The 24084-nt window shown below is 44.5% G+C and overlaps 1 pseudogene; it reads left to right on the forward strand.

Moving 5' to 3' along the window:
• The first annotated feature begins 5942 nt into the window (after positions 1 to 5942).
• LOC144372937 (hexokinase-2-like) lies at positions 5943 to 23938 on the forward strand (annotated as a pseudogene).
• The last annotated feature ends 146 nt before the right edge of the window (positions 23939 to 24084 follow it).

Below are 24084 nucleotides of genomic sequence, written 5' to 3' on the forward strand. Positions count from 1 at the left end.
TCTCTTTTCTTCTGCCCCAGCTCTGGAATCACTCATTTCTCCAAGGAACCTTAGATAACTTTCAGTGAAGAAGGATATTTATCTGTAAACTAAAACTTGGGTGGTTGGTTTGCAAATCACTATGGAATGTCCTTGCCACTAAGCCCTTTCGCTAAACAAAGCTTAGTCTCTTTCTCTCTCTTTGTCTTAAACTATGAGTCAAACACTATTTCTAATTCCAGTTCCTTATACAGGGTCCTCTCTAGCCTTCCCCTCTCCATAGTCTGTGTACTCCTTCCAGCAGTAAAAGTTTCCCAGCATCCTCATCATCTTTGTTCAGCCCTCTGTGTGGAGCCAATCTCCTAATCATGAGCTGACTCTGCACTGGGCCCTCAGCCTCACCACTTTTACCTTTGGCCATGCCACCACCTCCTAGGGAAGGAAAAAGAAAAGAAAAAGAGGAGTAGAACTGGAGGCTCCTAATTTTTTTTCCCAATCTAGTTTATGAAGCACCAGACTTTGCATGAGGTTGTTGTTAAACAATGTTTCATTTGTTTGTGTTTTTAGTATTTACCTTGAGTCAAGTGATAGTCTAAAGAGTTCTAACTAATTTAATTCTCACAAAACCATACCAAATACTGTCATTTTCCCCATATTCTAGATTTAAAAACAAAAAAAAATAAAAATAAATAAATAAACAAAAACGGACTCCAGAGAGCATCAGTGTTATCCAAGGACATCTAGCTGGGTACTGGTGAGTGGTTGGGCACTGCTAGACTGGCACCAGGGAATGTATTCCTGACAGTTGCTATGTTGCTGTCTGGTGTTAGTGATTTAAAAGGAGCTCTCAGCTTCCCAGGCCTCTTCAATTTGCAGAGGACACATATTTGTTCATAAAATAGCACAGAGATTTCAAAAACAGTGAAATAGCTTGGTTGGACTCATCTTCCTGCAGGTAACAATGATAAAACCAGGACAAAATTTTAAAGCCATCTCTAAGGACTGAAGAGTGCCTACAGCAAGCAGTGACTAAGAAGGACATCTGCTCTTGTGACATGGACTGTGATGAATAAGTGGGAGTGCCTGGCTTTTTTTTTGGAGGACACTGTCCAGTCTGGGAGGGGCACAGGCAGAAAGCAGCAGCCTTGCTAACACGAGGCATAAGAGGTTAGAACCTGGGGCCCAGCAGAGCAGCAAGAAGGGAGTCACAGAAAGGGTGAGCAAAATGAATAATCGACTTTTAAAAATCCCAATTTAAAAAGCATCAAAATACACCAGCCACTTAGGACTAAAGCCTATAACTGGAAACTATAAAGCATGACTTAAAGAAACTAAAGAAAATCTAAAGAAACAGAGAGATACCATGTTCAGAATTGGAAGACTCAGTACTGTTAAGAGATTCATCCCTGTGTCCCCACCCCATTAAACTAGAGATTTAACAAAGTCCCAATCATAATAATGCTACAAAGTTCTGGAAAAGAACAGGGAAAGCTGTTTTTAAAATCAATATGAACATGTGAAGATCTAAAAAACCAATAATCTTGGGAAAAAAACAGAAGATTTATCCCATTTGACTTTAAGATCCCTAAAACTACAGTGATGTGTACATTTATGGTATCAGCGAGGTGTGAAGAAAGATCAATAGAAAGGAGTCAGAATTCAGAAATAGACCAAAACTTAGATAGCCAACTGATCTTTTACAAAGACAGGAAAACCACACATTTGGAAAGGAAAGTTAACAACCAATGCAAATGACTGTAGAACTATATGAACAAGTGTTTTATCCCTGCCTCACACCACACCGAAACATTCATTTAAAATGCATCAAAGACCTAAAAGTAAATATTAAATCTATGAATCTTTTTTTAAAATATTTTTAGTTGTAGGTGGACACAATGCCTTTATTCTTATTTATTTATTTTTATGTGGTGCTGAGGATCAAACCCAGTGCCTCACCTATGCTAGGTGAGCGCTCTACACTGCTCCAAAACTATGACTCTTATAAAAGAAGACACAGTATATCTTCATGACCTGGAGGCAGGTGAAGATTTCTTAGGATGCAGAAAGCATTAACCATAAAAGGAATTTTTGATAAAGTATAGATACCGAGAAACTAATATGGAAATGATTACAGATCTGGAGAAGATATTAGTAAAACAGACCATACAAAGTACTTTTAGCTAAAATGTATAAATATCTCCTAAAACTCAATCACAAAAACACAACATAGAAAAAAGAGCAGAAGACTTGAACAGACACTTCACAAAGAAGGAGTGTGAATGGCCAATACACACATAAAAATGTGATCAATGTCGTTAGTCATCGGAAGATGCAGATAAAGGCACAATAATATACTACTAGCCCTGCCCCTCAAGTGGTTCCCACACTGATCTGCTAATACATGCATGCTGTGCCTCAGTTTCCCTACTGAGATGACACATATTAGAAAGATTGACAGCACCCAATGTTGGAGAAGGTGCAGGGTAACAGAAGCCTCATGTCATGATGGAAATACAAAATTGGAACAAGCATGGCAGTTTCTCGTAAGGCCACACATACACTGACCTAATAATTCTTCTCCTTCATGTCTATTCAAAGGCCATCACAACATCTACACACAAAAATACTTGTAAATTAGTTTTCACAGTAGCTTAATTCATAATGGTCAAAATTAGAAATAGCCCCTATTTCCAAGACTAGGGGGCTAAATAAACACATTGTGTTTTCTTTATAAGGTAGAACATCACCCATTAATAAAAAGAAACACATTAATGATATATACAACAATGTGGGGGAATTTCAGATATTGTCCTCGGTGAAAAAAACGGGGCCAGACACAAAAGAATGGCACCTATGAAATGATCCTGCTTATGTGAAGTTCTGGAGGGGGTGGTTCCTGGGAGGGAGAGGTGGGAGTGAGCCACGAGGAATGACTGAGGAGGGAGAAGAGAGAACTTTCCAGGGATCTGGACAACTGCCTTTCTTAATTGGTGTGTGGGTTTCACAGGTGCATTCATGTGTCAAAATCATACCGTTAAAATTTGTGCATTTTAATTTATATAAGTTTTACCTTAAAAGAAGAACCACAAAATAAATTAATAGTTGAGTCACAGTTGGATAGTATGGGGTGGCACAGATGAAGCAGGAGGGGCAGAATGTTGGTCATTGCTGAGGCTGGGTTGTGTGTACAAGGGAAGCTATTATGCTCTTCTGTTTACCTTACATATGTTAAAGATTTTCAATAATAAACAGCACAGGGGGCCCAGCCCTAATGAAATTAGACATTACCCTAATAGGTTTTAACTGGGGAGAGGAAATGCTTTCACTTTAAATACCTGAAGTGGGAACTCCGGGTGGGGCTCAGGAGGGAAAAGGGGTTGGGTATCATATCATGAGGACCTTGTGGACAGAGTGGTACAGATGAGTGGTATAAGTTGGTGGAGAGTGACGAAACTGTCTACTTCACATCCTCTTACCCACATCCCTCTCGCAGAGCCCTCTTCCACATTGAGCCTCAATTGATTCCCATACTGATTTGTTACAACTGATGACATGTGCATGCTGTGCCTCAGTTTCCCCAGCTCTCTCACAGAGCAGTAGTCAACTTCTCTGCAGTAGTCAACTTTCTCTGAGGGGAAAGGGAGGTTTTAGGCTGAGGGTCTTCTAGCATCCTGGTAGGAGGTAGCTGGATCCAGACACGTGTGTGCTCGGGCAAATGAACAACTGGGCATTCCTTCATAGTCATATTATTTTAATATTAGTTTAACATTCTCCTAGTGGAGATAGAAAGAAACAGATTTTCTTCTGAGAAAAAAGATGTCATATCTCCTTCTTTTTGTTCCAATTAAGAGATTAGCTGCATTTCATTTACTAAATTAGAGAACTTCTTGGGAGGCATGGTAAAAAATAACAAAAAATCATGAAATCTAAATAATAAAATGCCTCTGCTCTTCCTGGTCAGAACAGCAACTGCCTGGGCATCGATCCATCTCTCACACTGCCAAGCCATCCAACAGGATAGGTCAGTGCCTGTGGGCTTCCAAGTTTGCATCTGAGCCATCTCTCTGCTGTCAAGAGTGGGCTCCAATCACCCATTATGTGTGGAACCACATGAGAGGCTTGAGCAAAAATGTTGCAAAAGTGATGTCAGAACAAGGCAAGGCCTCAGAGGTTCACATCCAGGCAGCCAGCTGCCCAAGTGGCCCTCCTGTCAATCCAGCTCTGGTTCTGGCCAGGAAGCTAGGACATCAGGCTGTGGGTAAGTGGCCCAGTTAACTAGAGGCCACCTTTCTTGTCATATCTTCATTTCCTATGACCACCCATCTTAGGGACTGTACCACTTGCTCCCTTGAGGTGAGTCTTGTCCTTCTGTATTGCCCTCTCCATCATCCCAGTGAATCAGCTTGGCCTGGTAGAAATCTAGAGTCCAGCAGGCCAGGGTTAAAAAATCCGAGCCTAATGCCATGGCTTGTGTAACCTACATCAGTTTCCTCTTTGTCACACAAGGACAGTGACACCTGATTGTTTCCCCATGTTGTACAGATTTAGTGAAATCATGTGTGTGTAAAGTATTTAGCAGTGCCTGGTCCAGTACTCAGTAAGGATGGTGAACTTGGGAACAATTAAGAAGGTGCTTTTGACATGGCAGGTGCTCAGTGAGTATTAACTGGTTCAACTGGAATGCAGTGCAGAAGCACAGCACCTGTGCTGTCTCCTCAGTTCTGTCTCATTTTGACTAAATGAACAGCATTTGTTCATTCACAACATACAGCTCACTGTGTACCACATCTTGCACTAAGTGCCAGGAAATCAGAAACAAGTACATCATTAAGGTAGAATCCCACCCTAGAGAATCACACCCTGGGGAGCCCAGCAAGGAACACCCCTGAGTTGTGTCCCTCTCTGCAGGAGATCATCACCTCCATCCTGCTAAGTGGGTGGATTTGGCCCAACATCCAGCTGGCTGAGTGCTATGGACTGAGGCTAAAGCACATGAAGTCAGATGAGATCCACTTGCTGCATCCCCAGATGAAGGTGGGTGCGGTGCAGGACAAGTATGAATGTCTACACATGGAGGCTGAGTGGAGGTAGGAATGTTGGGTGGGGAGGACCTCTCTGGCCTCATCCTTTCAGCATCTGGAGGTCACCAACTTCTCTTTGAGGGTGCTGAATGGCCAAGAAGGAAGTCAGGGGGCTTTTTGGGGGGCTGATTAAAAACCTGGCTCATTGTGAATGCAGCTTTCTCCAGGGCTGAGGAGCTGTGGGTCCTGCTCAGTGTGATCACAGTTGTGAGAGTGCCCACCAACAAAACCCTATTCTTTGTTGCTCTTCAGAGAGAACTGAGTATTCCGTTTTTGAAAGTAGAAAACAAAGATAACTTCTTTGGATTGCCCCTAGGTGATTAGTTTTCTAGAAAAGAGGAAAAAATAGAAAAAAGTTACTCATTTTTGCTAAGTTGGTTCATAGAATGCCAACACAGAATGTTCCACCACTCCCCCAGTCACAAGAAACAGGGATGCTGAAGTACTACCTGATGGTGAGGTGAACTTTCCTTTCTGGTAAGATAATTGGCTAGGAATTTGTGTCTGGGGGGTCTGCCAGGGCCACCAAGGGATGTCCTATTTGTAGGGCGTGCGAGGACATTCTGATAACTTTGGCCACGATTTACCCCTTCCTCTCAGGGTTATTTTGACAGATGTTTAGATAAATAGTCTAAATGGAAGACAGCTTTTAATGAGTACTAACTAGTATTAAGCCCTTGTATGAACTGACTCTTTTAATCATTTGGGGAACTTTTTATGGGCAGTCTAGTTACCATTCCCATTTCTTCGATGAAAAACAAATGAAGACTCAGAGAGTAAGAGGATCTGGTACAAATTCAACTAATTCCTTTGTGAGCCCAAGGTCTTAATTTCTTTGCCATTCTGCCTGCTCATCTTCCTGTATCATGTGTCCTTAGCTATTTGACCACAGTGCTGAATGCCTGGCCAACTTCATGGATAAGCTCCAAATTAAAGACAAGAAGCTCCCATTGGGCTTTACCTTCTCATTCACCTGCCACCAGAGTAAACTAGATGAAGTAAGATGGGTTCTTCAGAAGACTTGCTGCATTGCTTCGCTTCTGGAGCTGGGAGGACTGGGAAGAACGCCGTGGTGGCCATCTGTTGCTGTGGTGTCGGCAGTAGCACTGAGGGATTTTATAGCTAAGGATTCAGTATTTAGAGTTCTGGGCTCCAGGTGACTGTGCGTGTGTGGAGGTGTTGAGGGGTGAAAAAGTATCGGGGAGGTGGGTGCTCTTTGTTACTCTGCATTTCACACCTATTGCACAGTGTCCCAATCCCACCCAGGGCGACAGGAATGAAAAGCTAGGAACTCTTTTGATCCTGAGTGTTTTGATGAAAGGTCTTGGAAGAAGGTTGCTTCATGAGTTAATGATTCAAGGATATACATATCTTATTTTGGCAAGTCTAAAGTTTGCTCCTTCTATTTCTTAGAGGTAGTAAATCCTGAAGGAATCACTCATTTGATCTTTCCTGAACCTGGGAGGATCCTGAGTTTCTTTTTCCTCCGCTAGTCAGGAGACAGTCTACAAATTCAATCATGACTTTAGCTGGGCATCAGAGAGCTCTACTAATGATGCCTGCCAAAATGTGGCCTGTGTTTAAATTGTAGAAAATCAATATTCATTCCTTAGTTTTTTTGTAGTAGAGTTTCCTGGTCTCATGGACCAAGGGCTTCAAGTCCAGTGGTGTGAAAGGCAAAACGTGGTGGCTCTGATCTGGAAGGCCATCCAGCAGAGAGGGGTGAGTGTGGATTGGTGGGACCTCAGGTGTGCAGGCCCTTTGGGATTCACCCTGAAGTCTGTGCTCAAACTCAGCCTGAGAAGCTTTTGTAGAGCTTAAGGGGAGGTATTCTTCTTCTCTGCTATTACACAGTAATTTTATATATGATCAGATGCCTTTGGGGTTTTGAGATTAACATGGTGGAAAGTAATCTTAGTCTTGGTGCAAGAAAAAACCTTCAGTCCTGAAGAAGACTTCATATCATTTCAAGTAAGGAAGTTGGCATAATGGTGACATGACAGTACAATGGGGCCGAGAGTGGACAAGATAAAGTTCTGTCATAGGAGTGGGAGGGAGAGAGAGAAAAAGAAAAAGGGAGAGAGAAGGAAGAAGAGGGGAGGTGAGAGGGAGAAGAAAGAGAAGTAGAAGAAGCCAACAAGATTGACTTTTCTTAGTGCAGTAATGGCTACAAACTAGACCACAGGGCTGGTGTCAGGAAAATGGTTCTCCACAATGAGAACAAGCAGGGTGGGAGTGAGTTGCCCGATGTTCACCTGGGTGTGGATCTAGCTTTCCAGCTTGCACCTTCCTTGGCTCTGAGTTGGGTTAGTAAGCCTGTTGCACTTGAGCTGTGTGTCTTGCTGCTCTTTTTCCATCTTCACATCCTGTATCCATCCCTTATGTGATGGTGAAGGTCATAACCCTCCATTTCATTCATACAGGACTTTGATATTGACATTGTGGCTGTGGTGAATGACATGGTTGGGATCATGATGACTTGTGGTTATGATGACCAGACTGTGAGATTGGTCTCATTGTGGGTGAGTGAGCTCTGGGTATGAGAGCCGGATGTGCAGTTGGGGGAGTGGGCTGAAAAGAAGGGAGTGACCTGTAGACTGGGTTATATTTGAAGATAACAATGTAGTGTCTTTGGAGGGCCAAGCCAAGGCTTGTGGAGCTGGGGGTAGTAGAGTTCTGGATCATATATTGGGTAGTCCAGGAGTCTGCAGGAAGGGATCCTAATATGGAGCAGCCTTGGACAGTAGCGTGATAGGAAGATGGGGGCAGGGGAGGGATGCATAGGGAGGTGCTTGAGCAGTTCTTTGCTTTGGTCAGGCACTGGCAGCAATGCCTGCTACATGGAGGAAATGTGCCACATCGACATTGTGGAGGGCGACGAGGGGCGTATGTGTATCAACATGGAGTGGGGGGCCTTTGGGGACGATGGCGTGCTCAATGACATCTGCACGGAGTTTGACCGAGAGATGGACATGGGCTCACTGAACCCTGGGAAGCAACTGTGAGTGGGCCTTTGGGGGGAGGGGTTGGGGGTGTGTGTTGGGAACTGAGGTTGGGGCTGCTCAGGGACAGGGCATTTGTTTTCAGGTCATCTCTATAGTCTTACTTTGTCCCCCAAAGTTTGCCAAGGTACCCACCAATTATGGGAACATTTGGGAATATAAATTGCTGAGAGGGCTCTAAAACCAGCGTGAGTGATAAACCCAATCATCCTTCAACACATTCACTTTGGAAGGCCATATCCTAGTTCTTAAAAGCCCCTTAGTAGCTCTCAACCACTGCACCCCACAAAGGACCAGGCTATATCATATCGCTGCTCACTGCCAACCCACAGAGTCCCAGGGCCTCCTGCTTCAGTTGCAGACTGATGAAGGCTTATGGAAAGGCTGGCTTCTCAGAAGCCTTTTTGGGCTCCACCCCTGGTCTGTGGCCCAACCATAATCTCGAAGTAGATCGGATAAAAGGCCCCAGCATTTTGTGACCTGAATCTTCTACACTCCAGCCAGGTCAGAGTTGGTTTTATGTTATTTTCGACTCTTACACAACCTTATTTCATTCTCACATTTGCCAAATGTCTCTGAAGATGTTGAGACTGGATTGCTACAAGCACTAAACATAGTTACAAAACATTTTGAGCAATGCAGCATCTCTATGGTCTTCTTGGTGTTGGGACTGTTTTGGGAAGTCTTTTCGCACAGATCTCTATTCAGAAAGGAAAACTAGCCCTATATACCAGGTCAGTGGTGGGCAGCCTTTTGCTTTACTGGGGAGTCCTTTCTTCCTCAAAGCTTGGTTTCATTAAGTCATAAGCTTTTTTTTTTTTTTTTTTTTTTTTTACGTGTTGAAATGTGAGTCCATTTACCTGAACTTAGGAACATACCGGTTGTGTCTGCCATAGGTGGCCAGAGGTTTATGAGCTGAGAAGTCACTCACTCAATGCCTGCCTCCATTAATGAGACATGCCCATGTCATTCCAAAGAGCCCTGTACCCTTTGAAGTATCAAAAGACAAAATTCCCCACCAGATCTTGACAGCATATTCCTGGTTTATCCATTAAAAAAAAAAAGATTGGGAAGTCATCTTTCAAATTGTCAGCTGAGGTAGCCCCAAAATCATGAGCGATGACATCACACTGTAGAGACCCGCTTGCCCTGGGGGTGTTTCCCTTAGCTTCTATACAACCAGCTTCACATGTGAAGATGTGGAATCCTCACTGTTGAAGCCAGGTTACTCCCAAGGCAGGTGCCCATGTTGGTGCTTTGACATTTTCAATGTGCCTTGTGCTCGGAACAAATGCTGCCACCTGTCCCTTAGCTCCAATGCTTTCCGACTTGGCCTAAGTTGTCTCTTTGTAGGTAATGTCCAAGTCCCTTCCACACCCCTGCTCTGGGCCTCCTTGTCACTGAAGCCAGTCCTAGACAGTACCAGTAGCCCTAGGAGCCTCCTCTCTCTAAGACCCAGAGGCTTTCTGAGAGACCAATGGGTCTTCTTTGCCCAAAAGAGATTGAGTTTCCTCTGCCACATAGTCGTCACTGGAAAGACTACTAAAGAAAACAGTGTCACCTAGTGCTGCAAAATTAAATTACCAAACTGCCTCAGGTTGGGAGCTGATCTCTGCCTTTCTAAAACATGTTTCTTCTATCACCAGCCTGCTCCGAAACTTCCATTGTGTTTACCCCCAGACTCTTTGAGAGCTGTTCTAATTTGGTTTTGTAATCTTGCCTCTCTATCTTCCTGCCCCAACTTGTCTCCCCACCCCACCATTTTCTCAGGAATCCACAAATTGCCTTAAAGAGGCTTGTGCCTATGTTTAATCAGGTTGAATTTTTTTTCCTCTTGAAAAAAAATATTGGGTCTCTACGTGAGATTCTATTTCAAAGAAGCTTTTATTTTTGAGAGAAGAAATTTTAAAAAACATTCTCCTACACAAAATTAAATTACCTAAAATTCAGTCTGTCCAGAATGTTCTATACACTTGGTTGTTTCATCTGTTTAAATCCTGTTTTTTCCCATTGTTCAAGACTCACCAGCCTGAGGGTCAGTCCTAATCCCGCAGTTCCTGCAGCCCCCCAGCTGTCAGGTTGACACACACCTGAAAAAGTTAATCCTTAATCATACTGTCCTCTAAAGCATGCTGAATCTCACATATTTGTGTCTTGCCTCCCTAGGAAAGTTGTGCATTCATGGACGGTGGGGGGGTATTATTGCTTTGGTCTGTATTTCCCTGCAGGTTTGAGAAGATGATCAGTGGGATGTACATGGGGGAGCTGGTAAGGCTCATCCTGGTGAAGATGGCCAAGGAAGAGCTGCTGTTCCAGGGGAAGCTCAGCCCAGAACTGCTCACCACAGGCAGCTTTGAAACCAAAGATGTCTCAGATATTGAAGAGTAAGTTTCTGGTCCCAATGCCTCTCCCCATAACCGAGTGTCTGGTTATGGGGAGAGGCATTTGGAGAACATGGATGAGGCATTGGCTTTTGACTCTTTGAGCAGGAGGTCCACATGATTGCCTTTTTTTTGGGGGGGGTGATACTGGGGATTGAACTCAGGGGTGCTTAACCACTGAGCCACATCCCTAGTTCTTTTTAAAATATTTTGTTTAGAGATAAGGTCTCGCTGAGTTGCTTAGAGCCTCACTAAGTTGCTCAGGCTGGGTTTGAAATCATGATCCTTCTGCCTCAGGCTCTCAAGCTGCTGGGATTATAGGCATTTTCCATGTCACCTGGCCACAATAGGGTCTTGAAGGTTACCCATGGTGGGTCTGTGAATTCACTCTACTTACTTGTCTGTGCTCCTGTGGATTTTGAGGGTGATGCTAATGAAGTGACTCAGGGTTCTAGAAACAGTTGGCCTGCGCATGCAGGGACTTGGGCTGTTGCCCTGGGTTAAATCCTGGAGGCATTAATGGGGGCACCTTAACACTTGTTTGCATCTATCTCCTTGTTCTTCTCCTGAATTTCTGACATGTCTTTTCTTATCAGCAGTTCTCAAAAGGGACTACCCTGAGCCCTACTTCAAAACAGAAAAATAGGTGCTTGGATGCCCACAGATATATTTACCCACTCTTAGTCCAGCCCGGGGGTGGGAGTGAGGATGGCCCATAGTATCCTGATAGCTGGGGCTAGTTTTCCATTATTGCTATTTCCTCATGTGAATAGAGGGGGTCCTATTAGTTGAGGAACCAGGTAGAGAGAGGAGGTGATTTCAGTGCCAAAAGGAGCAGTGAAAGCATTCCAAGGACTTTGTTCTGAGTGGAACCTTTAAACAGTGGCTAAACTTGCTACACCCCAAGGGGATGATAGTACTCAATATAGTGAGGCATTTGGCTCCCCTGAGAAGGGCACTTATGGTGTCAAATCACCTACCTTTTCCCACCATCTTCAGACACAGACAAACTCTGGCTGCTTTAGAGAGAACAGATGGGCAGCACAGCTGGCACATGTTTAGAGGTGACTGTTTATAGAGGCAGAGATTCTGTCTGTTTACCCTAAGACAAGTAAATGGCAAATGAAAAGAGTGCAGAAGGTCCATGAACCAGGTCTTATCTTCATATTAGCACACAGAAAAGAAATACTGGTTTTACTTACTGGGGGGAAAATGAGCCAGGTTAGCACTGTATGTGAGTGTGTGTGAGTGAGTGAGAGAGAGAGAGAGAGAGAGAGAGAGAGAGAGAGAGAGAGAGAGAGAGTGTATGTGATGTCTGGGAAAGATACCTCAAGGTGACGATGTTGCATTGTATTCCCTCCTTGTTGTCCCCACCCTGCTCACAAACAGGTAGCAAGGTCATAAGAGAAATTGTGTCCTCACTGATAGATGGGGTTTGCTGGAGCTGATGGGCTTCCTTGCCAACCCACACCCTCCTCCTGTTGGCCACAGTGGGTAAGACAAGTGCACACACACTATCTTTCTCATTCCCAGCGATAAGGATGGCATCCGGAAGGCCTACCAGGTGATGGTGTGGCTGGGTCTGAATCCATTGCAGGAGGACTGTGTGGCCACTCAAGGGATCTGCCAGATTGTGTCCACACGCTCAACCAACCTGTGTGCAGCCACCCTGGCTGCTGTGCTGCAGCATATCAAGGAGAGCAAGGGTGAGGATAGGGTGCGCTCCACCTTTGGGATTGATGGCTCCGTCTACAAGAAACACCTTCAGTGAGTCAGCATGTTGGGCCCAGGAGTGAAGGAGGTCCCAGAGTACCTGGGACCTGGTGACTCCATCGGGCAGCTCTGTTTTTCATCCCAAGGTGTCGGGGGTCTTTGTAGAATTATAGTTCCCAATGGAGCAAGTGGCTACTGGAGGATATCATTCCTGGTGTGGGTGGAGGTGATTTCTGAAGGCTGATGATGACTCAGAGCTCCCCTGCATGCTGGGTACTCTTCTTGGCCACCCTCTTCTTTATAAGACAGAGTTTCATTCTTTACTCTTATGATTCTTGGTGGTTCTTATATGTGCTATGTATTCTGCCAGGGACCACCTCAGTCCTGGGGGTTACCAGCCTCTGATTTGGGTATTGAATTGATGCCATGCTGCATGTTTTGATCCCTTGGGTTATATATATCCAGATATTCAAGTTTCAGTTGGGACCTGGAAGATGCCTCTTGTTGCACTCATTTAATTTCTCCTAACATGAGTGCCAGGTCAATATGGCATCATTAACTGAGCTGGTCACTGTGGAAGGTCTCAGCTCTGAGGTCCCCTAATCTCCTAGCTCAGTGCCTCCCAAACTTTAGTTAATGTGCACATGAATCACATGGGGATCTTAAGAGGCAGATTCTGGTTCAGAAGGTCTGAGGTGAGCCTGAGATCCTGAATCTCACAGCCTCCAATGAGGCAGTTGGCTCATGGACCACACTTGGAGTACCAGAGCGATACCTCAAAGCAGTCATCACCTGGAGAGTTTCTTGCCAAACATAACATGTTATCTTTAGCTGTTCAGATACCTTGAGATGGTTGGAAGAAATTGGCAAAAGAGAGGTGAGAGTGCAGAAGAAGTTACATCTTCAAATAAAATGAGTTATGGAACATGAAAAATGGGTAATGTTAGAGCCACCTGATTCTATTAGACTGCAGAGGCTGATTGCAATCTCCTGGGCAGAGGAGATTTTTTGTGACTGCACATAGGGAACAGTGTTTTGCAAGAAGTGTCCTTTCCTTTCAGTGGGGGATAAACCCCACCAGGGCGGTCATCTGAGGTTTTATACAGGGATTCCTAACATGGGAAAATGTGGAGGGAGAAGGCTGAGGGCAGCCTCTGCTCTTGCAGGCCCAACTTTTGGGCTGAAGCAGTGAGCCATTGTGCAACCATTTATACCACTGACCTTAACTGTGGACACCTGTCTCTTATCTCACCTGGGCGGCTACAGTTTTGCCAAGCGTCTTCACAAGGCTGTAAGTCGGCTGTTGCCTGACTGTGTCATTCACTTCCTCGGCTCTGAGGGTGGCAGCAGCAAAGGGGCAGCCATGGTGACTGCGATGGCTTACCGACTGGCTGATCAACAAAGAGCCCACCAGAAGACCCTGGAGCCTCTAAAACTGAGCCATGAGCAGTTGCTGGAGGTCAAGAGGAGGATGGAGCTTCAAATGGAGCGAGGTATGAACAAGGAGACACACTCCATCTCCCCTGTGAAGATGCTGCCCACCTACGTGTGTGATACCCCCGATGGCATAGGTATGCAGCAGAGATGCTCTCCTGGCAGGCCTTTGTCCTAGCATCGATGATTGGGGAGGTCCGTTAGCATTAGACTTGGACATTTGAACTGCCACCTGTTTTTGAAGCTATATTACTATAATACTAGAGTCAACCAGACATACCTCAGCTAAAATCAAACAGTACTTACTGGTACCTACTATGTATCAACACACTTAATGCCTATTAATTTATTTAACATTTGTTAGCTATTAAAGATTAGTAGTTACTTTTGTGTATTAACCAACTGCTGTATGTGGCAAAAAACAGAGGCCTGAGAAGTTAAGAAACTTGCCCAAGTTCACGCTACTAGCAAAAGTCAGAGCTGGGATTCAAATCCAGGAATTTAGGTACCAGAGCCACTGCTCACAACCATTACTTGGTCTGGTTCAAGGGTCAGTATACTGTACTACCTGCTTTTACTAATAAAGATTTATCAGCACACAGCTATGCCCATTGGTCTGTACAGCATTCATGACTGATTTGCACTACCCTGGAAGAGTTGAGTTTATCACTATAAACCCTCTTGTAGGTCTTGTAACCTAATAAATCAAGGTCTTTTCCCAAATCAGAGAAAATGATTGCTGAGCAGGCCAATGTAGCAGTTAGTATAGGTTCCAGAGACTAGGGTTTGATCCTTCTCCCTTTTTCTAATGATGTGATTCTACATAAGTAATGTTGTCCATCTCAGCCAGATTTTGATCATCCATAAGAAAGGAATGAACTGTATCCCTTAGGATGGCCTAAGTGTTGGATGGGGACTGTGTGTGAGGCTTGTGGCACACTGAAATTGCCTAATGGTGGAAGTTTTTCTCATTTTAAAAGATTTTCCTTCTAATTCTTTTAAAGAATTACACTCTCTTTTTCCTTCTCTAGTCTGGAATCTAACCTAAGGTGGTATTTGATTTGGCACAAATAGCATATTTAGATAGTTTTAAATGTACTCTATCAGCATCCCCAGAGCTCTGCAGTGCTCACTTTGACTTCTGGGCCCCCAGCATGTGGACTCATTTGAAAGTCACTAAGGAGCCAGCAGAGATCTCATCCTGGGGTATCTTTTTTTCTTCATCATTAAATAGAGCTCACACTCCATCACCCCCTGAGGCTGCCGAAGCTGTAGAGTGGGCCCTGTCAGGGGAAGGTACATAAACTGTCACTCTTTGTCACCCCAGCTCATTACCTCCTTGGATTTGTTTTCCAGAGAAAGGGGACTTCTTGGCCTTGGACCTTGTAGGAACCAATTTCCAGGTCCTGCTAGTGCATGTGTGAAATGGGAAGCAGTGAGGAGTAGAGATGCACAACAAGATCTAATCCATCCCACGGGAGGTCATGCATGGCACAGGCGAGGAGATGAGCAGCATGGAGCCTCCAGGAGGGCCCAGGAAGCTTCTTGCTTTCAATGACAGCTCTTTCCTTGTTCACCCATGGACCTGGAGAAGGTTGGTGCGCCCCAGGCCCAGGCTGCTCTCTGGGTTTGGGCCTGAGCTTTCATTTCTTCTGGATAGAAACCTTGAGCTCCTACTGAGGTCTTGTTGGGGGTAGCCCATCTAGGCCAGGGCCTCTTTCTTAGTGCTCCAACTTCTCCCCACAGCTCTTTGACCACATCATCCAATGCATCACTAACTTTCTGGAGCACATGGGCATGAAGGGTGTGTCTCTGCCTCTGGGTTTCAACTTCTCTTTCCCCTGCCAGCAGAACAGCTTGGATGAGGTAACAGTGCCTTCCCACAGGGCTCTCCTATGGGCTTTATTGACCTTAATGAGTGAAAGAAGGGCACTAGTGACCCTTGGGGAGTAAGGGCCCATTGATAAGAATAAGTTGGTTGAGGCTGGTGAAGGTTAAATGGGTTAGTTAGGATCCAACTTTCTTTGGAAGAATGATGATGGTGATGCTAAAACAAAACATGAAACTCACATATTTTAAGCACTTATTTGTATGCCACATTATACATTTAGCTTCCCATGTGCATTATCTCATTCAATCCTCACAGCAACCATCTATGTTAAGTGTTCATATGCCTAATTTTCAGTAAAGAAGATAAGGTCTACTTAGGTACTTGGTGCCTTGCTCCAGGTCATCTAGCTTGGGAGTAGCCAAGCCACTATTTGAATTCTGTTTTTCTGATGTCTTGAGCCCATGAGCTCAAATTCTCTCTCCTGCTCCTGAGGCTTTACAGGCTCAGGCATTTTTATTTTGTCTCCTGTAAATGTGGATGCTCTGGTCTTTCTAGACTCACTTTTGCCTCTCATTCCTGTTCAACTTGCCTTGGATGAATGAAAGAGGAATTGAAGATCTGGTGTTCCCAGATGTTCTGGATAAGAGTACATAAAGAGATGGAGGACAGCTGAGTAGGCAATGCTGGGATCTGGGCTGATGGCTTCGATATTAGAGTATTTTTATTTGAACAGTGGTTCCTCTCTGACATAGCCAGTCATGTAGAAACTTGCATGCATGCTGCAGGGTTATGGTGCTGTGGATGCAGTTTCCAGGTGCAAAAGGCATGGTTCCTGCCTTAGATGCTTCCAAACTGGGCTGTTGAAGCAAGCTCAGGAAAGTAAGAGCTGCTGTTTGGACCATGGCAATGGGATACTACAGCTCTGAAGACGCAGTGAGGTGATAATCTGAGTGCAGTCCTGGAGGAGGTGAGGAGTACTTGGAGCAAATTAGAAGAATGACTTGATGGGGAGAGGTTTTATTTATTTATTCTTAAATTTTTGAGAATTATAATATCTATATTATATAGAAAAGAAGAAAAAATGATTAATAGAAAAGTAAAAATAACATTCCAACAAGGTCCTTCCAGACTTTTCTACAAATTTTTATTTTATTTTATTTTAAACAGACACTATCTTTTCATACCATGTATTTATATATTTTATTGGGTATGATAACTGTTTTTATCTGAATAGAAGTAGTTTATCTGAATAGAACAGTCATCCTGCTGGATCTTAATCTGTATGTTCCAATTTTCTGTAAAGAGCACATGTTATGTCTAGGATCATAAAAATGAACAGCAAACAAAGGGAAAGACGATTCTATCTGTTAGCTGTTGAGGTCATCCTGATGATGAGGTATTAGCAGGTGCTCAGGAGGCCTGAGGGCCTCTGGCTGTACTTACTCGCCACTGGCCTTGGGCAAGTCTCCCCAGCTGCTGGGGCCTGTTGGTGTCTTTTTATAAGGATTACCTGAAGTGATATTACTTGGACATTCTATAAATTTTAACGCGTCAAACTTTTGCCAGAGATATGAAGCTAATGTGCAGATGAGAGAGATGGGTGGAGGTGAGCACACCCTTGTCTGGATGTGAGTGTGTAAACCAAGGCTCCACAGGAATGCGCTTTGTTCTTCTGAGTCTCTTGGGATCTGTTCATGGTGTGACACATCCAGGTGGATGAGATGCCAAGGTGATGGGCATGAACCACCAAGCAAGGCCTGGGGACACCATGCAAGTGGGAGGTAGTGAGCACACAGTCCACTGATGGGTCCAGCCTCTTGGGAAATGGATCTGGGACTGCTGACACTGGTTCCTGGTGTTTGGCAGCACAGAGGGCTCCAGTGAACAAAGATTTCTCCCACGTGCAAAGCCACCGGGCATTTACTTCCAGATGGCCCTGTGACATGGTCAAGGGCCACATTAAAGATGGGCCCACAGAGGACTCTGAGAAGCCTTAGAGAGCTTTCTCACTAAGAAATGTGAGGCCTAGACACTTCCCCAGCTGTGTCCAGGTACTCGTTCACTGGATACGGAAGTATGAAAAATTAAGAGATGTACTGACCCTTCTGATTTAAGTGAAGGACAGGTACAGGGCAAAACTGCTTTGCCCAGTAAAGGAAACATGTATTGGGACATTTGCACAGTGCTTATGAGCCATTAATTGGAGTCAGCAGGTCTGGAGGTGAGTCCTGCTTTTAGCTTCAAACTAGGCCTAGGCAAGTCACCTGGGTGCCTGGGTTACCTGTAAAAGGTGGGTGTGATCATAATAAATGTTCTCCAAAGATGGCTGTGGGGATTAAATGGTGTAGCATATATCATGCACCAGCATTGGTGTACAGAAAGTACTCAGTAAATCCAAGCAGCAACCTTAGGAACAACCTTAGATTGAGGATCACTGGTAGGTGAGATGGCTAGTTACTCCAGGGAATCTGTCTAGTTTAAAAGATTGAGAGCCCAGAAATGACCCAGCAGCCCTTCTCTGAGGTCTTCTCTGTGCTTTTTAGAGTATCCTCCTTAAGTGGACCAAAGGCTTCAAGGCATCTGGATGCGAGGGTGAGGACATGGTCACCCTGCTGAAGGAAGTGATCCACAGGCGAGAGGTAAAGGAGACCCCATGCATTGATTCCTTGATGCTTGAAGTGATCTGTGAGGGCCAACATTGAGTGCAGTTGCTTTGGCTGGCAGGAAAATTGATGTAATCACTCAGCTCAGCAATGGTTGAGTGTCCACTGTGCATAAAGCTCTGTTCTGGGTGTGGGGATTCAGGAATGACAGCAAAACAAAACAAAACAAAACAAAAAAGAACGTTTGTTCTCAAACATAAACCCATAATCCAATGGCAACTGTTATTAAGGGCTAAGATAAATGAAGTTGGACAAGGAGAGCAGATAAAGTGAGCAGGGAAGTAGCAATCTTAATAGCAGCACAATAAGGAAGTCTTCATGCAAGCCTTGAGCGAGCCTAGTATGAAATAAGGGAGTGAGCCACAGCATTTGAGATGTATTTTATATACATGTAAGTGTCCTTGCAAATGTCTGAAGGGAGAATGTTGGGGTTCACTTGTGGACTAGGCATCTGCTTCTGCCTTCTTAGGAGTTTGACCTGGATGTGGTGGCTATGGTTAATGACACAGTTGGAACTATGATGACCTGTGGCTATGAAGACCCTCACTGTGAGGTTGGCCTCATTGTTGGTAACATTATCAACCATCCTCCCCACAGGGGCGGGGGGTACAGCCTTGGATGGGTGGGAGGCTGGAGCTGAGTGAGACCTGGTGTCCCTGTGATTGGCAGGCATGGGTAGCAACGCCTGCTACATTGAGGAGATGTGAAACGTGGAGCTGGTGGATGGAGAAGAGGGGCAGATGTGCGTCAACATAGAGTGGGGGGGGCTTTAGGGCAATGGATGCCTGGACGACTTCCACACGGAATTTGACAAGGCTGTGGATGATCTTTCGCTCAACCTGGGCAAACAGAGGTAGGCACCCAACTAGGTGAGGGCCTTGTATTCCAGAACTGGACAGCAATAAGTTATCGGAGACTCCACCATAGCATTTGCAAGGAAGCTTATTATCTTGAGATGACAATGGGTTTCTTAGAAAGTTCTGAGTTAGTAAACATGAGGAAGCTGCTTCCACCTCGAGGCTCGGGAAAGTGGAGGTGGGGGTGGGATCAAAACCTAGGGCTGAGTCTGTGAGGGAAAAATGATGAGTGGACCACTGCTGCTGCAAGGGTAAAACAGCATTGCTGGGGCACCCACACAGGAGCAAATCCTTTCTTCCTCCCCCAGCCATCCAGCGTCAAGCACCCTCTCTTGCCAGAACTGCTCAAGGGCCAGCATCACAAAGCTCCATGAGTGGTGGTGGTGATGGTGGTCGGGTGAGGGGAGGGTGTGAGCAGACAGCACATGCTCAGTTTTGCTGAAGGTGGAGGATCAGTGTGAGAGGACACTAGGAATCCTGCTCAAGTGAATTAAGTGGCATTCCTTTCCTGCCATGCTGTCCTCCACTTTCCGTTCTGTCTCAACACATCACACCACCTTCCTATTTAACCTCCATGAATTACAAGTTTGAGAAGTTGATCAGTGGCATGTACTTGGGCGAGATTGTCCGTAACATCCTTATCGATTTCACCAAGCGTGGGCTGCTCTTCCGCGGCCGCATCTCAGAGCAGCTCAAGACAAGGGGAATCTTTGAAACAAAGTTCTTGTCTCAGATTGAGAGGTGAGAGTTGATTTAGGGTTTGGAGGAGGATGCGGTCATGTCCTATGTATTTCTCATGGACAGACAAGCTGAAGGATTTCACAGCTCAAGTGAGATCAGAGCAGGGCTCACACAAGTCAGTCTAGTGGCTCACACATGAAAGATGGTGCTGAGCATGGCATGGGGACATGAACAGGGATATTGTTGTATATTTAGGTCAAATAGAACAAGAAAGATACCCCATTATAGGATGTAAATTAAAATGTGCAGAGGAAAATAATGTGATGAAGCATCCATGCTTGGCTTGGGGATTCTCCTTCACTGCTGGCTGCAACAATCAGGCAATGAGGATTGATTAAAGAGGACAGGCTTCACTCTATCAAGGACTAAGTAAACATCAGGCAGGGCAGAATCATGCTATGCTGTGTCTTGTTAGACTGAAGCCTCTGTCCTCTGGTCTAATGGCAGAAAACTCTATTCCAAATTAGAATGGTGAATTTCAGAGCCCTTAAATAATTAATGCTATGGTTACTCTCAAAGCATAGACCAGGAACTGGGTAACTGACCTGAGTGGGCCCCAAGGGCATCTGCACCAGTGAACAGAGTCTGCTCAGTTGATGGTTGAGGAGATGATTCTAGGTCTCTAAAATAGTTTTCTTTATAAAATAGGGTTTATTTTCTTACTACAATTTTATGTGCATCTATTTCATAAAAAGGACACAAGCAGAATGCAGACTACCCAGTGTGGGGAATGGAAATCAAGCAGGAGTGTAATGCTAGTGAGTTAATGCTTTTCCTGAAGACCCAGGGACAGCAATGAGAGAAGGGACATAAACGTGTTCTACAGCTAGAAATGCCACATGCCAGCATGGCCACTGTCTTTATTATTTCCAAATGAGTAGACAATGAAGTTCTTTTGGTTTTGGATATGTTTTGTAGTGACAGTGTTCTACCTTCCCTGCACAAAGTAGAATGAGGACCTTCTTTTAAAATTTCCTGTCACTCTCAGGATAAAAGAGCCAACCAGAGAGGGGTCTCCAGCCCTCTCTGCTCTTGACTGACCACTCACCGTCTCCCTTCCACCCCAGAGACTGCCTGGCCCTGCTGCAAGTCCGTGCCATCCTGCACCACTTGGGCCTCGAGAGCACCTGTGACGACAGCATCATCGTCAAGGAGGTGTGCACCGTGGTGGCATGGCGGGCAGCCCAGCTCTGTCGTTCAGGCATGGCTGTCTTTGTGGACAAGATACAGGAAAACCGTGGGCTGGACACCCTCAAAGTCATAGTGGGTGTGGATGGGACCCTCTACATCCTCAGTGAGTTCCTGACCCCAGACCTTTATCGCTTTGTCTTTGTCCCCATTCCCCTTTTAACTTTATAGAAAATTATTATTAAATAGTTGTTTTTAATGTTTGTAATTTGGAGATCAGTAATCAGAACCAGAATCAAGCCTGTGTTCAGTATTGGACATGTGTTGCCCCCCACCCGGCCCTGCAATTGCACCCTCTCCCTACTCTGCTAGAAATAAGGGCTGCCCCAACTCAGTCTCTTGCTTTTTTTTCCCCGAGTCTCTATGTTACACATCTATATTGTTTAGTAAACATATACTAGAAATTGAGCATGATTTTTGAACTTGCCATGAATAGAATCACATGGCTTCTTCTGTGACTGGCTTTTCTCACACAGCATTTATGGTTTGTTTATTTATTTTGGAGATGGGGTCTTGCTATGTTGTCCAGGGTCTCAAACTGCTGGGTCTTGAGCAATACTCCTGCCTCAGCCTCCCAAGTGTGTACTATGTGGATTATTTCTAGATTTTGACTCATATTACAAACAGTGCTGCTGTGAATGTTCTAGCAAACATGCTGGAACTCAAGCAAGATTCTCCCCCTATGATCTAGGTCAGGGAATTGGCAATCAATAGCCATGATTGCTCATGTAAATCAAGTTTTATTGGAAGAGAGTGGCACTCATGTGTTTATGTGCTGTCGATGGCCGCTTTCATACTACCCATGAGGAGTAGACACAGACAGACCCTATGGCCTGTGACACTGAAAGGGATTGCTGCCTGGCCCTTTGCTGTGCCCTCAATATGGAAATATCAAGTTCCCCTTTCTTTCAACTGTATTCCTTGTTTCCCTTGTCTTCTCCTTTCTCCCTTCTTATTACCATTTTGCTTCTGTCTTCTCTCACTTGTCTATTTGTATAATTTATTTTGAAGTGAGGAAGTAGCCCATATACTCTCTTCTGAAAGCCTTTAAGCTAAAAGCTAAAGGAGTAGAGCAGTGCCCAGCCTGCACAGTACCCACGGGGTGAAGTGAGGGTGGAGAATCCTGGATTAAACTGTGACCACCTCTCCCACAAATACATTTGTGTATTTTTTTCCTAAATCAAAATGTTTATATCAACATTTTTATTTATAAACATAGTTTCAATATATTTGGACAGTATTATACACTATCTACATAGCAGCTACTTGATTTTTTTCAATTTTTATTTTAATTTATACAGGACAGTAGAATGCAATTTGATACATCACACATAGTTGGAGCATAATTTTTCATCCTTCTGGATGCACATGAGGTAGAATCCCACTGGTTTTATAGTTATATATGTACATAGAGTAGTAATGTCTGATTCATTCTACTATTCTTTCTGTCCCCATAACCAACCCCCTTATTGTGAATTAGCATGCACATATCAGAAAAATCACCAGCCTTTGGTTTTTTGGGATTGACTTATTTTGCTTAGCTTATTCTCCAGCGCCATCCATTTACAAGCAAATACCATCATTTATCTTTAAGACTGAGTAATATTCATATATGTATATGTATTTTCTTAATATCAATCACATTTTTTTATTCATTCATCAATTGAAGGGCACCTAGGTTGGTTCCATAGTTTAGCTATTATGATATAATGAGTTGAGCTGTCACCACATTTATTTTAATGACCTAAGAGGCTCTTTGAGTCTGCACTATTAGTGAAAAGAGGGGGAGGGACCTCCAAAAATCCACGTCCCTCTCCTCAGTGATAAGTCTCATTGTAAAAATAGGAGTCTTGGCTCCAGATGAGGGTTGGGAAAGGGACTTTTATTCAGCTTTCTCTTCCTGTCAAAAAATACATGTGATAATCAACTTATAAAGAGGAAAGGGTTATTTTGGCTCACAGTTTCAGAAGTTTCAGTCCAAGACTGGTTGGCCCTGCTGCTTTGGAGCCTGTGGAAAAGTAGCACATGATGGCAGGAGTGTGTGTGGAGCCAAACTGCTCACCTTGTGACTGGAAAGTGGAAAAGAAAGAAAAAGGAAGACCAGAGTCCCGCAATTCCCTCCAAGGGCATAGCCCCAGTGACCTAAAAACCTCCCACCTCTTACATGAGGGACATTTAGATCCAAACTGTAGCAGGGATGGAAACCTAGCTCCCGACCCTGGGACTGGGCATCCTAAGCTTCACAGATGAGAGGGCATCCTGACCCTCTTGGATTGGGATGGGTTGGATGGTGACTGTCTCTTTTTCCAGTCCCATAGGAAGATGATCTGTGATCTCTGTAATGTCCTAACAGAAACCCTATACATCTGCCCCTCTTGCCTTCAGTGGCATTTTGGAGTCAGTGTAGGTCTGATGTGAAGTAATAACCCTTGGAAAATATAGAAACCACATGCACAGGATTTGGTCCTCCCCTGCAGAGGAGGTTACACACTTCTGCAAGACTCATAGGTGGCTCACAGGACTGTTGAACTTCTTTCACTGATTCATTTTAAGAGCACAGTTCACCAGAATTCCAAGGCATTTTTTCTAGAGTGAAATCTTAGCTCCCTTGAGCTAAGAGCTAAATGGGTACACTGTGATATTGAACTTGGACAGATTATTAGCATCTCCCAGGCTTAATTTTCTGGTACAAATAAATAGACCCACAGTGTAGCTGTTGTGCTCCTCCTCTTAATTACTTGTGTGTTGCCAACATTACTTCTCACCTCTGAGCACACAAATCTGTCATTATTAAAGTGCTTTGTTCTTTTGTCTTTCTCTCCCTTTTTCCAGTTTTGCCAAAGTCATGCATGAGACTGTGAAGGACCTGGCCCCTAAATGTGAAGTGTCCTTCCTGGAGTCAGAGGACGGCAGCAGGAAGGGGGCCGCGCTCATCACTGCCGTGTCCTGTCGCACCCGTGAGGCTTGTCAGCGATAGAACCCCCGAATTCGGAAGGGACTTCTCTGCTTCCCCCTATTCCCTGTTTTAAATTATAAGGAGTCATCTTTTTGTGTTAGAAACACAGTCCCCTCAGCTTTTCCTTGGCAGAGAGGACCCCGTTGGATTGGGATTTTTTTTTACATTAACTGTAAAGTTTCGTGTCCAAGTCTTGGCCTTCCTGAGATACAGAAGCCAGGACTGTTCATACTGGTCACAACCATTCCCATTGGTTCT

This window comes from Ictidomys tridecemlineatus, unplaced genomic scaffold, assembly GCF_052094955.1.
Source record: "Ictidomys tridecemlineatus isolate mIctTri1 unplaced genomic scaffold, mIctTri1.hap1 Scaffold_195, whole genome shotgun sequence".
NCBI lineage: Eukaryota > Metazoa > Chordata > Mammalia > Rodentia > Sciuridae > Ictidomys > Ictidomys tridecemlineatus.